Here is a 12,743-nt window from a genome sequence, read left to right as displayed (position 1 = left end):
TCTGGCTTTTTTCTATGTATATGGTACTGAGGAATCGAACCCGGGTCTTCATGCATGCTAGGCAAGCACTCTACCACTAGGCCAAACTCCCAGTCCCAATTTTTTTTCCCTTGTCAGTCATGGGACTTGAACTCAGGGCCTGAGTACTGTCCTTGGGCTTATCTATTTTTTTTTTTCTTCTGCCAGTCCTGGGGCTTGAACTCAGGACTTGGGCACTATCCCTGGACACTTTTTGCTCAAGGCTAGTGCTCTGCCACTTGACCACAACGCTGCTTGCGGCTTTTTCTTCGTATGTGGTACCAAGGAATCGAACCTGTGCATGCAAGGCAAGCACTCTACCACTAGGCCAAACTCCCCAGTCCCTGTACAAGCTTTTTTAATACTAATAATACTTTGTGTTTTCATGGTGTTCTGCTACTTATAGTTAAAACTTGGCAAACATAGCTCAAGAACAAAAGTAATACCAAGATCATCAGTTCATCTGCTCTCTTTCTACTACACAAATTAGAATCATAGGAGAATGAAGTCATTTAATGATAAGTTGGACACTGGTGGATCATATCTATAATCCTAGCTACTTAGGAGGCTGTGATTTGAGGATCACGGCATAAAGTCAGTCAGGATAGAAGAGTCTGTGAGACTCATCTCCAATCAACTACCAGAAAACAGGATGTAAGTGAGTACTGTGGCTCAAAGTGGTAAAGTACTAGCTTTGAGCAAAAAGTGTTCAGGGACAGCTCCCAGGTCCTGAGTTCAGTCCTCAAGATATACGAAAAAAAGTTTGAACATGACTTTTATGCAACGTTAAAAAGTAACTTCCTAAAATCCTTATTAACTGCTTCCTAAGTTTGTGTGTACAGGTGCATGTGTGTTTGTGTATTTCAGAAACTAGCCTTTGACTGCTGAGGCCTTCCTGCAGTGATTACAGGTGATTACCACCTTATCCAGCTTTGTATAGCTTTATGTGAAGTCCTAGGGAGCACCAGTTCAGTAGATACATTATTTCCATAGTCATTTACATTTTACTCTTCACTATGATTAGTTTCATATAGTAAATCATCTTTATTTTTTATTTACTTATTTTTGTGGCTTATGGGGCTTGAACTCTGAGCCTGTTCACTGTCCTTGAGCTCTTCAGCTCAAGGCTACTGCCCTATCCCTTGAGCCATGGCCCCCATTTCCCATTTTCTAGTAGTTAATTGTAGATAAGAGTCACAGTCTTTAGTGCCTGGGCTGGCTTTAACCCAGATCCTCAGATCTCAGCCTCCTGAGTAGCTAGGATTACAGTGATGAGCCACAGTGACTGGCTCATTGTTTCAAGATTGAGAGATCCAGGCGCAGTAGCTAATCCTAGTCAGTGGTTTAGATGGAATCTCTGGCCTTTTTTATGTTTGAGGTGGTCTGGAATTGTAGTCCCCCCATCTCTGCTTCACATATAGCTACACTTAGAAGTTTAAGCCATCATACCAGGCCTAAAATATAGATATAGAAAAGGAGTTTTAACATTGTGACAGTAAATTTTATTTATTTAGTCTGTTTTAGAGCTGAACTCTGGGCCTGGGTGCTGTCCCTGAGCTCTTCAGCTGAAGGCTAGCATTCTACCATTTGTGCCACAGAGCCACTTCCAGTTATCTGGTGGTTAATTGAAGATAAGAATCTCTTCGACTTTAGTGCCTGGCTGGTTTTGAACCTCTATCCTAGGATCTCAGCCTCCTGAAGTAGCTACAATTACTGATGAGAGCTACTGATGCCTGGCTGTAACAGTAAATTTTAGATTATTTTTAAGTGCTGTTGGCTGTGGGTAGGGGTATAGTTCAGAGGTGGAATGCTTGCCTAGCTTGTGCTATATCAAGGGTTTGATCCCCAGCACGACAGAAAATACTGTCAAAGGGTAAGGATTAAATAAATTAAAAAAAAAAAAAACTACAGATCATAACTGCTCAGGAGGCTGATATCTAAGGATTGTGGTTTGAAGCTAGCCCAGGCAGGAAAGTCCATGAGAGTCTTGTCCCTAGTAAACTAATTTTAAGTGCAGGGCTGGGAATATGGCTTAGTGATAGAATGCTTGCCTAGCATGCATGAAGCCATGGGTTTGATTCCTTAGTACCACGTAAATGTAAAAAGATAGAAGTGATACTGTGGCTTAGGTGGGAGAGTGCTAGCCTTGAGCAAAAGAAGTTCAGGGACAGTGCCCAGTCCTCGAGTTCAAGCCCCAAGACTTGGCAGCTGTGGTGGGGGCAGGGTAGAAGTAAAGCTGTGGCTTCATTGGAAGAGTACTAGTACTGGTCTTGAGCAAAAGAAGGATAGGGACAAGATTCAGGTTGTTCAAGCATCAGGACTGGGACCTAAAATAAAAAAAACTAAAACTGGCCACCAGTGACTCATGGTTGTAATCCTAGCTACTTAGATGGCTAAGATCTGGGGATCACAATTTGAAGCCAGGCTTAATGGGAAAGTCTGTGAGACCCTTATCTCCAATTAACCACCAGAAAGTTGGAAATAGAGCTGCAGCTTGAGTGATAGAGCACTAGCTCTTTGGAGGTTGGAGGGGTGAAGTCAGGGACAAAACTCAGGCTTGAGAGTTCAAGTAACCCTACAACCCCACACCCCAAAAAGGTAAAAAAATGTAGCACAAAGTCTTGTGTATAGCTGAAGATGCCTGTTAAAAATAGTTCTATTTCAGAGTTGGGCGCCAGTGGCTTACGCCTGTAATCTTAGCCCCTTAGGAGACTGAGATCTGAGGATCATGGTTCAAAGCCACCCAGGCACAAAGGTCCACAAGACTCATCTCCAATTAACCACCAGAAAATCTGAAGTGGCACTGTGGCTCAGGTGGTAGAGTGCTATCCTTGAACTGAGGATCTCAGGGACAGCGCCCAGGCCTAAAGTTCAAGCCCCACTATGGATCAAAAGAAAAAAAAAAATTCTATCTTAGAAAACAGACATACCTTACTCCAAAAGATAAGCTTCTTGGTATAGGTATTCTGAGAAAATTCAACTTCTCATACTCCATTAGAATTTTTTTTTTTTTTTTTTTTTTGCCTTGGGCTTGAACTCAAGACCTGGGCACTGGCCTTGAGCACTCTTCCTCAGGGCTAGCATTCTGCCACTTGAATCATACCACCACTTCCAGCTTTTTCTGTGTATATGGGACTGAGGAATGGCACCTAGGGCTTTGTGCATGCTAAACACGCACTGTACCACTAGGGTATACTCCAGCCCCTAGAAAAGGATTCTTAGCTAGTAGTTTCAGTTATTTTGAGAGGGTGAGACAAAAGGATTGCTTGAACCCAAGAATTCAGGGCCACCCTGTGCAACATAGTAAGACCTTACTTGTGCTGGTCCTGGCTTGAACTTGCTTTTTTTTTTTTTTTTTTTTTTTTGGCCAATCCTGAGCTTGAGCTCAGGGTCTAAGCAGTTTTTGGGCTTTCTGAAGGCTAGAGCCCTGCCACTTGAGCCACAGCACCAGTTCTGACTTTTTTCTATGTATGGTACCGAGGAATTGAACCTGGGTCTTTGTGCATGTTAGGAAAGCACTCTTACCACTAGGCAAAACTTCCAGCCCCTTGAACTCACTTTTTGTACTCCATGCTAGTGTTTTACCACTTAGTTAATTGTAGATAAGCATTGAACAGGCTGCCCTCAGTCCACAATCCTCATGTCTTAGGCTGCTGTGCTAGATATATAGGTGTGAGCCAATAGTACTTGGTGATCCTGTTTCTCCCTCCTCTCCCCCCTCTCTCTCATCCTGAGGCTTGAACTCAGGGCCGGTGCACTGTCCTTGGGCTTTTCTCAAGGCTAGCACTCTCACTTGAGCCACAGTATGGCTTCCAGCTTTTTTGTGTATGTGGTACCGAGGAATCAAACATGGGTGTTCATGCATACTAGGCAAGCACTCTACCACTAGACCAAACTCCCAGCCTGATCCTGTTTCTTTTTTTGGCCAGTCCTGGGGCTTAAATTCAATCCTGGGTACTTTTCCTCAAGGCTAGTGCTCTGCCACTCAAGTCACAGCAACACTTCTATGTATGTGGGAATAAGGAGTTGGACCCTGGGCTTCATATATGCTAGGCAAGCACTCTTAACACCCAGCTGAGCTCCTGGCCCTGATGATACTGTTTATTAAAAGTAAATAAGATAAGTAGTGTAGGAATGGTATAAGGATTGTGTACATCATGTTATTGGCATGCATAAGGCTTAGAGTTAAGTCATTCTGCTCTCCCCCCACCAAACAAAAAGAAATATTCAGAAATTTATTGAATTGAGAAACTTTCTCTGGCTGTAATAGATTGCTACTTAAATATAATTAAATTAAGGATTTTCTTTAAAGTCTTTTAGTATTAGTTTACTATTGACGGACAAGGAGGCTTTGACAAGTTCCAGTTCTGGATAGTATAGTCCGCAAAGAGATATGGCTACTATCCTGGTAGTTCTGTTGATAGGAATTCCTGACTCATTCCTAAAGCTGCGGGAAACCTCTGTAGCCCTCATCTTGGAAATACAGGAGCACACTTGTTTTTCCTATATAAATAACTGTGACACAGGAAATACCATTTGTTCTGTCTGCAGAGCCAGGTGAGATGTCAGGTAATAGAATTAATATGTTAGCACTACTGGGGTTAAAGCTATGTGACTTCCTAGGTAAGAGCAGGGCTGGATCAAGAACCTGGATTTTATTTTTCTGTTTTTAGCTTCTCCTGGGACTTAAACTCTTGGCTTAGACACTGTTCCCTGAGTTCTTTTTTCTTCTTCTTCCTCTTCCTCTTCCTCTTCCTCCTCCTCCTCCTCCTCCTCCTCCTCTTCTTCTTCTTCTTCTTCTTCTTCTTCTTCTTCTTCTTCTTCTTCTTCTTCTTCTTCTTCTTTTTGCCAGTCTTGGGCTTTAGCTCAAGGCCTGAGCACTGTCCTTGGACTTTCTCAAGGTTAGAGCTCTACCACTTGAGCCTCAGCATCACTTCCAGCTTTTTTCTATGCATGTGGTACCAAGAAATTGAACCCGGGTCTTCGTGCATGCTAGGCAAGCACTGTACCACTATGCCAAACTCCCCGCCCCTGAGTTCTTTTTTTACTCAAAACTAGCACTCTTAACACTTGACCTACAGCACCACTTCCAGCCTTTTCTGAGTAGTTTATTGTAGATAAGAATCTCACTAACTTTCCTGCCTGGGCTGGTTTCTAATCATGACCTGCTGATCTCAGCCTCCTGAGTAGCTAGAATTACTGCTCAAAGCTAGTGCTGGACTACTTTGAGCCACAGCACCACTTCTGGTTTTCTGGTGGTTAAGTGGAAATAAGATTTTCTCTTATTTTGTACTAGTTATTTTGAGATACGGTCTTAATATTTTATTTTATTTTTGTGGGTCATAGGGCTTGAACTCGGCCTGGAAGTTGTCCCTGAGCCCTTCAGCTTAAGACCATCACCCTATCCTTGAGCCAAGCCCCTCTTCCTGTTTTCTAGTGGTTAATTGGAGATAAGAGTCTCAGGTCCTTTTGTGCTGGGGCTACTAGCTTTGAACCTTAATCCTCAGATCTCAGCCTCCTGAATAGCCTGAGCACTGTGCCTAGTTTTTGTTTTTTTTTTTCCAGTCCTGGTGCTTGAACTCAGGGCCTGAGCACTGTCTTTGGGCTTTTTTCTCAAGGCTGGATCTCTACCACTTAAGCTACAACACCACTTCCAGCTTTTTTCTAGGTATATGGTACTGAGGAATCAAACCTGGGTCTTCATGCATGCTAGTACTCTTACCACTAGGCCAAACTCCTGGTCTCAGGATCTTACTTTTTGCCCATGCCCATGCTGGAAACTTGAGTCCCCTATTTCTTTTTTCTTTTTTAGTTTTTAATTTTGGGTCAGTCGTGGGGTCTTGAATTCGGCCTGGGCACTATCCCTGAGCTCTTCAGCTCAAGGCTAGTACTCTGCCACTTGAGCCACAGCACCACTTTGGATTCCCCTATTTTTGTCTTCCTTTTGTGGCTATAATGATTGGCACAAATCACTTTGCCCAGCTTCTTGAGCTTTTGCTCAAGGCTATCCCTCTACCACTTAACTTGAACCATAGTACTCCGGCCTTTTCTGTTTGGGGGTACTGAGGAATCAAATTCAGGGTTTCATGAACGACAGCCCCCCTTTTTTGTGAGGGGCCAGGGTAAGGGGAAGGAATTGCAGTGCTAGGCAAATACTACCATTGAATTATATCTCCAGTCCTATGAAAATAATCCCACCCTCCCCTTCAGTCGTGGATCTTGATCTTTGGGCCTGGGTGCTATCCCTGAGCTCTTCAGCCAAGGCTAGTGTTCTTTGAGCCAAAATGTCACTTCTGGTTTTTTGGTGATTAATTGGAGATAATGAGTCTCATGGACCCATTATCAGTTAGGTCAGGCTGACGTTGAACTGAGATCCTTAGATCTCAGCCTCCTGAGTAGGATTACAGTTTTGAGCCACTGACACCCAACCTGTTTCATAATTTATATAATTTTTTTAGGGGAGGTTATGTCGTTAATGGTGGTAAAACTCAAGGCCTGGGTGCTGTCTCTGAGTTCTTTTGCTCTACCATTTTGATCTACAGCTGCACTTCCAGTTTTTGAGTGGTTAAAGCCTCTTTTAATTTCTGTCCTAATTACTATTTCTTTCCATTTGTCAATTTTGGATTTGGCTTGTTTCTGTTCGTTTTTGATTTTTAGAAGTTTGAGTTGCATAACTAGGTTTTTATTTGGACGCTTTTTCTTTTCTCTTTTTCTTTTTTTGCCATTCTGGGGCTTGAACTCAGGGCCCAAGGCTAGTGTTCTATCACTTGAAATTACAGTACTACTTCTGGCTTTCTCTGTATATGTGGTACCTAAGAATCAAACCCAGGGCTTTGTGCTTGCAGGTATTGTACCACTAGTGCACTTCCAGCCCAGCGGAATTTTAATTCTTTGTTAATTTTTTTTTGGAGGGCGGGGTTGGTTTGTACTATTTTTTTAGTGAGAATGGAGTACTGAAGTGTATCCCTTAATAGTGGGATACTGAGGTCTGTTAGTGTTTATCAGACCAGAAATGTCTGTTTAATGAATATATATGTATATATGTTAACAGCTTTTTTTATCTAATGGATCATTCCCTTTATTAAATAGAAGTATATTTCCTATTCTCTACTGATAGATTTTGGTTTGAAATCTGTTTTTATGAGGTAAACGTATGGCTACCCCTACCTGCTTGTTTCTTGCTAATTAATTAATTAATATGGGTGCTGATCCCCGGACTTTTTTGCTCAGGGCTAGTGCTCAACTACTTGAGCACTTCTGCTTTTTGCTGGTTAATTAGGGATAAGAGTCCCATGGGCTAGTCTTCTCTGACTAGCTTTGAACTAGTATTATTATATCTATGCCTCTTGAGTAGCTAAGATTACAGGCATGTGCCATAGTGCCTGGCTTGAGTCTTTGAGTATGTGTGCGTGTGCCTGTGTGCCTGCTGTACAGGAGCTTGTGTTTGTGGCCTGGACTCTATCGCTTATCTGTCTGTCTGTCTGTTAGTTGTGGGGCTTGAACCCTGGGCCTGGGTCTTGTCCCTGGGTTCTTTTTGCTCAAGGTGAGTACTTTTTGTCACTGAGCCACAGTGTCACTTCTGGGTGGTTAATTGGACATAAGAATCTCACTGACTTTCATTCCCTGGGATCTCAGCTTCTTGAGTAGCTAGGAATACAGGCGAGAGCCACAGGAACTCAGCTTCCCTTAACTTTTCACTCAAGGTTGGTACTTTTTTGTGTGTGGGGGTTGGGGGTGATCATGAGGCTTGAATTCAGCCTGGGTGCTGTCCTTGAGCTCTTGAGCTCAAGGCTACCACCCTACCCTTAAGCTAAGCCCTACTTCCCATTTTCTAGAGTTTTTTAAAGGTTAATTGGAGATAAGGGTACCAGGTCCTTTTGTGCTGGGGCTGGCTTTGAACCTTGATCCTCAGATCTCAGCCTCCTGAGTAGCTAGGATTACAGGCGTGAGCCACTGCCGGCTCAATGCCCGTACTTTGCCATTGAAGTCAGACCTTCATTTCTGACATTTGTTGTTAATTGGAAGTACAATTTTCCTGCCTTCAAACTATGATTCTCAGGTCTCTTCAAAATAACCACTGTTTTCTTTTGATTGTTGATTGAATCTTTTTCCTTTTCATTATTACTTAAGTCCTTTATTATGGGACTGTTAGTTTGAAGAGGATTTATAGCTTTTTTATTCATGAATCTAGTGATTTTTTTTTTTTTTTTTGGCCAGTTCTGGGGTTTGAACTCAGGAAGAATTGTTTTAGAAAGGAGGTAGTGGGATAATGAATAATACTAGATACTAAGGTCTTCCTAGACTTTGCTTCTATATTCAACTTGAGCCATAGCACCACTTCCCACATCTGTATCTATACCTATTTATCTATTTATTTATTTATTTATTTATATATATATATATATATATATATATATTTTTTTTTTTTTTTTTTGCCAGTCCTGGGGCTTGAACTCAGGGCCTGGGTACTGTCCTTGAACTTTCTCAAGCTAGCACTCTACTACTTGAGCCACATTACCAGTTCTGGCTTTTCTGTGTATATGGTGCCGAGGAAACAAACCCAGGCCTTGTGCATACTAGGCAAGCATTCTACCACTAGGCCACATGCAGGGCCTATACCTATTTATATACACATACCTATTTGAGTGGTGCAGGCAACTGTGGAACATGATCTTTAGGCCTACGTGGGAGAATTCTGTCTTCTTTAGGCAGCAGCACCTACAGCCCGGAGATAGGCTGTAGACTGAAATTCATTCCTATTCAAAGGTTTATGGCCCATGCTGGCCTTATGCTACACAGTTCTGTCCTATCCAGAGAGGGTAGATTCACAGAAATTGCCACCTGCTGTAGGAGTTCCAGTTGCCTGTTTGAGCTCTACAAGCAAAGGGAGGATCCCAGGCTTCTTTTCTTTTCTTTTTTTGTCTGTCATGGGGCTTGAACTCTGGGCCAGGGTGTTGTTCTTGAGCTTTTTAGCTCAAGGCTACTGCCCTACCCCTGGAGCCACAGCACCACTTCTGATTTTGTAGTAGTTAATTGGAGATAAGAGTCTCACAAACTTTAGTGCCCAAGCTGGCTTTGAACTGCCATCCCAGATCTCAGCCTTCCTGAGTAGGATTACAGGTGTGAGCCACTGCACCCGGATACCTTTTTTTTTTTTTTTTTTTTTAAGTCTTTATCTTAATGTGCTTTCTGGAAGTGATTTTTAGCAACTTTTATTTCCTAGCATTTCAAATTAATAGATTCTCAGAATATTCAGTTGTTGTTTTAAGCATTTTGGTCTTGTTTCATGGAAATAATTGTTTAACTTACCCTTACTAGTTTTGTGATCATTTTTCTTTTGCTCTCACTTCCCAGCTCCTTCATTCCATATTATTCTTGTCTTTCTTTTTCATACTGATGAGTGATCAATGTTTTCTTCATTTACATTGTTTGTCAGTTGTATGTCCTAATTAATAAAAGGGCAATTAGCCAGGCAACAGTGGGTCACATCTGTAATCTTAGCTACTTGGGAGCCCAAGATCTAAGGATGATAGTTCAAATCCAGTTTGGGCAGGAAAATCCTTAAGGTTCTTATCTAAAAGTTGGATGTCAGGGACAGCGCCCAGGCTCTGAGTTCAAGTACCAGGACAGGCACAAAAAAAGTAGGTGGGGGAAGGTATTAAAAAAAAAAACAATAAAATGGTTAGATCATATGGAAATGAGGCTTGGCAATTATTTTATAATTGAATTATGGAATTCAGTTTATACCTTGCTAGTGGTTGCCATTTCTATGGATGCCATCACACCTGTTGTGTTTCCCCAGTAGCGTGGGTTGACAGGCTTGCTGGCACCTAGTGTTAATCCAGATGGTGTCTCAAGAATTTTTTCTTTTTGGCTTGGGCTGGCCTCAAACCATTCCCCTCCTCTTCTCATCTCTAATTCCAAGTAGTGCCATTGCAAATGAGCCATTGTGCACAAACTATACTTCTTGATAAGAAAAGGGCATGTATATAAGGAGGAAAGAGATTATTAGTCATCTTTAAGATTATATACTGGAGATTGGGAATGTGGCGTAGTGGTTGGCCTAGTATGCATTAAGCCCTGGGTTCAATTCCTCAGTCCCACATAATCAGGAAATAACCAGAAGTGGAGCTGTGGCTGAGGTGCTAGCCTAGGGCACAAGAAGCTCAGGGACAGTGCGTAGGTCCTGAGTTCAAGCCCCAGGATCAATAAAAGAAGAGAGAGAGAGAGAGAGAGAGAGAGAGAGAGAGAGAGAGAGAGAGAGAGAGAGAGAGAAAGGGAGAGAGATTATGCTGCACTAGTGGCTCACACTTGTAATTTTAGCCAATCAGAGGGCTGAGAGTTTGAAGTAGGAAAAACCATGAGACTATCTCCAATAAATTGCAAAAAAAAAAAAAAGGAAAAAGGAACAAAACTCTACAAACGGACCTTTGTATGGCTTCAATGGTAGAGCACTAGCTTTGAGCAAGAGTGCCAGCGATGAATGCCCAGGCCTTATTCAGGACATGAAACCAGCAAAACAAAGAAAAAATTACATTGACAACAATTCATTTTCAGCAGTATTTGGACTTTTCCAAATGTTACCTTTTTTTTCCAGTTGGTCATGGGGCTTGAACTCTGGGCCTAGACACTGTCCCTGAGCTCTTCAGCTCAAGGCTACCGACCTACCCCTGGAGCCTCAGCCCTACTTCTTGTTTTCTAGAGATTAATTGAGATAAGAGTCTCACATTCTTTAGTGCCCAGGTTGGAGCTGGCTTTGAACCTTGATTTTCAGATCTCAGCCTCCTGAGTAGCTAGCATTACAGGCAGAAGCCACCAGAGCTTGGCTTCATTTTTTATTCTTGAAGATGTGTTTGCTAGATTAATGAGGCAGGGAAAGAAAGAGTATCTGGGAAAAAAATCTTAAAATGTGATTGTTACGGGTATATATATATGTATTTATTCAGGAATCTAGTCTTTCCAGTTAGAAACAAATACCTAAACTACCTTGCTTAGCCTATTGCAGAGAGACAGAAGAAAAGAAAATTAAAAAAAAAAGTTGTGATTCAAAGTTGAATCACAGGAAGAACTTCATTCTACTAGCCTTGTTTTTACTGAGACTTTTTTCTTAAATAATAGCACAGTCTAATAGTGTGTGTGTGCATGCATGCTAGTCCTGGGGCTGAACTCAGAGGCCTGAACACTGCCCTTGCACACTTTTGCTCAAGGCTAGCACTCTGACACTTGAGCCACAGTCCCACTTCTGGCTTTTTCTGTGTATGTGGTTCTGGGGAAATGAACCCAGGGCTTTCTTTGTGTATGTTAGGTGAACACACTACCACTAGGCCACGTTCCCGGCCCCATAGCACACATATATTAAGAACCCTAGCATGGTGAGGTAATCCCAAGAGATAGAAGCAGCAAAATGAAGATTTCAAGGGCAACCAAGGCAAAGGAAGAGAGATCTAATCTGAGGGATTGGGGGTGTGGGGTTCATTGGCTGGAGACTTAGCTAAACTGGTGAGAAGCTCTTGAATTCAATGCCAGTGCCACTGTTTAAAAAAAAAAAAAAGGTTATTAAAGGCAGGTTGAAGTTGTAGCTCTCAAGTGATAGAACACTTGCCTAGCCAACTCAAGGCTCTGGGTTCAATCCCTAGAACTGCAAAGATGAAAAGAAGAAAAGAAACTTGAGGCTGACTAGAGGCTGTGCTTTTGGAGGTAGGTGTTGAAGTCATAATATTTGTGTATTTGTTATTCCTCAGAACTGCTGTTCTGCTTGCTGCCTTCTCTGCCTTAGTCTGAAAAATGCTGTCAGAATCCTCAAAAAGTACCCCACTATTTCTTGACAATAAATTGGTTAGATGATAGCTGCTTAGTAGGTAGAAATGATTAAGATTAAAAGAGATAGATGATAGATCATTTTGCCCAGTCTTCGGCATTACATAATGTAAACATATATTGAAATAATGTGGTACCTAGGATTACAGGCATGGACCACAAGCAAGCACTCAGCAAGATTTTTTTTGGGTGGGGGTGGGTCATGGGGCTTGAACTGGGCACTGTCCCTGAGCTCTTCAGCTCAAGGCTCCTGCCCTATCCTTGAGCTAATCCTCACTTCCCCTTTTCTAGAAATTAATTGGAGATAAGAGCCTCAGGTCCTTTTGTGCCTGGGCAGGCTTTGAACCTTGATCCTCAGATCTCAGCCTCCTGAGTAGCTAGGATTACAGGCGTGAGCCACTGAGCCCAGCCAAAAAATTTTTTTTAACATCTTTAAATAGTTATATAGTGGGGCTTCAGTTTAGCAAATCTGTTTATTAGTACAATGAATTTTCACCTTTTTTTTTTTTTTTTTTGGCCAGTCCTGGGGCTTGAACTCAGGGCCTGAACATTGTTCTCTGGCTTTCTCAAGGCTAGTGCTCTACCACTAGAGTCACAGCACCACTTCTGGCTTTTTTCTATGTATGTGGTACCGAGGAATCAAACCTGCGTCTTTGTGCATGTGAGGCAAGCACTCTACCACTAGGCCAAACTCCTGGCCCCAATACAATGAATTTTCAATATGACCCTGTTCCAGTCCTTGCTGCAGATGACTTGACATTCTCTATAAGGTGCGAATTTCATCACAGAAACAGAAACTGCTTGTTTTTTATTTGTTGTTTTTTGGGGGGGTGCCAGTCCTGGGCTTGAGCTCAGGGCATGAACCCTGTCCTTGGACTTTCTCAAGGCTAGCACTCTACCACTTGAGC

General features: G+C 42.3%; 1 protein-coding gene across 3 annotated transcripts in view; it reads left to right on the top strand.

Moving 5' to 3' along the window:
* The window catches only part of Ube2d2 (ubiquitin conjugating enzyme E2 D2), a 45,375-nt gene that overhangs the window by 5,692 nt on the left and 26,940 nt on the right, over positions 1 to 12,743 (top strand). The window contains exon 2 of one of the 3 annotated variants that reach the window (XM_090331416.1): positions 11,655 to 11,715. The exons of 1 other annotated variant lie outside the window; for it this stretch is intronic. The gene's annotated coding sequence lies outside the window, so the exon portion shown is untranslated. Of the gene's footprint in view, positions 1 to 11,408; positions 11,716 to 12,743 lie in introns of those variants that run through there. One more of the 3 variants, XM_090331415.1, reaches the window with a different exon arrangement.

This window comes from Megascapheus bottae, chromosome 4 (assembly GCF_031878675.1).
Source record: "Megascapheus bottae isolate mThoBot1 chromosome 4, mThoBot2.hap1, whole genome shotgun sequence".
Lineage (NCBI taxonomy): Eukaryota > Metazoa > Chordata > Mammalia > Rodentia > Geomyidae > Megascapheus > Megascapheus bottae.
This window is presented reverse-complemented; position numbering and strand designations above follow the sequence as displayed.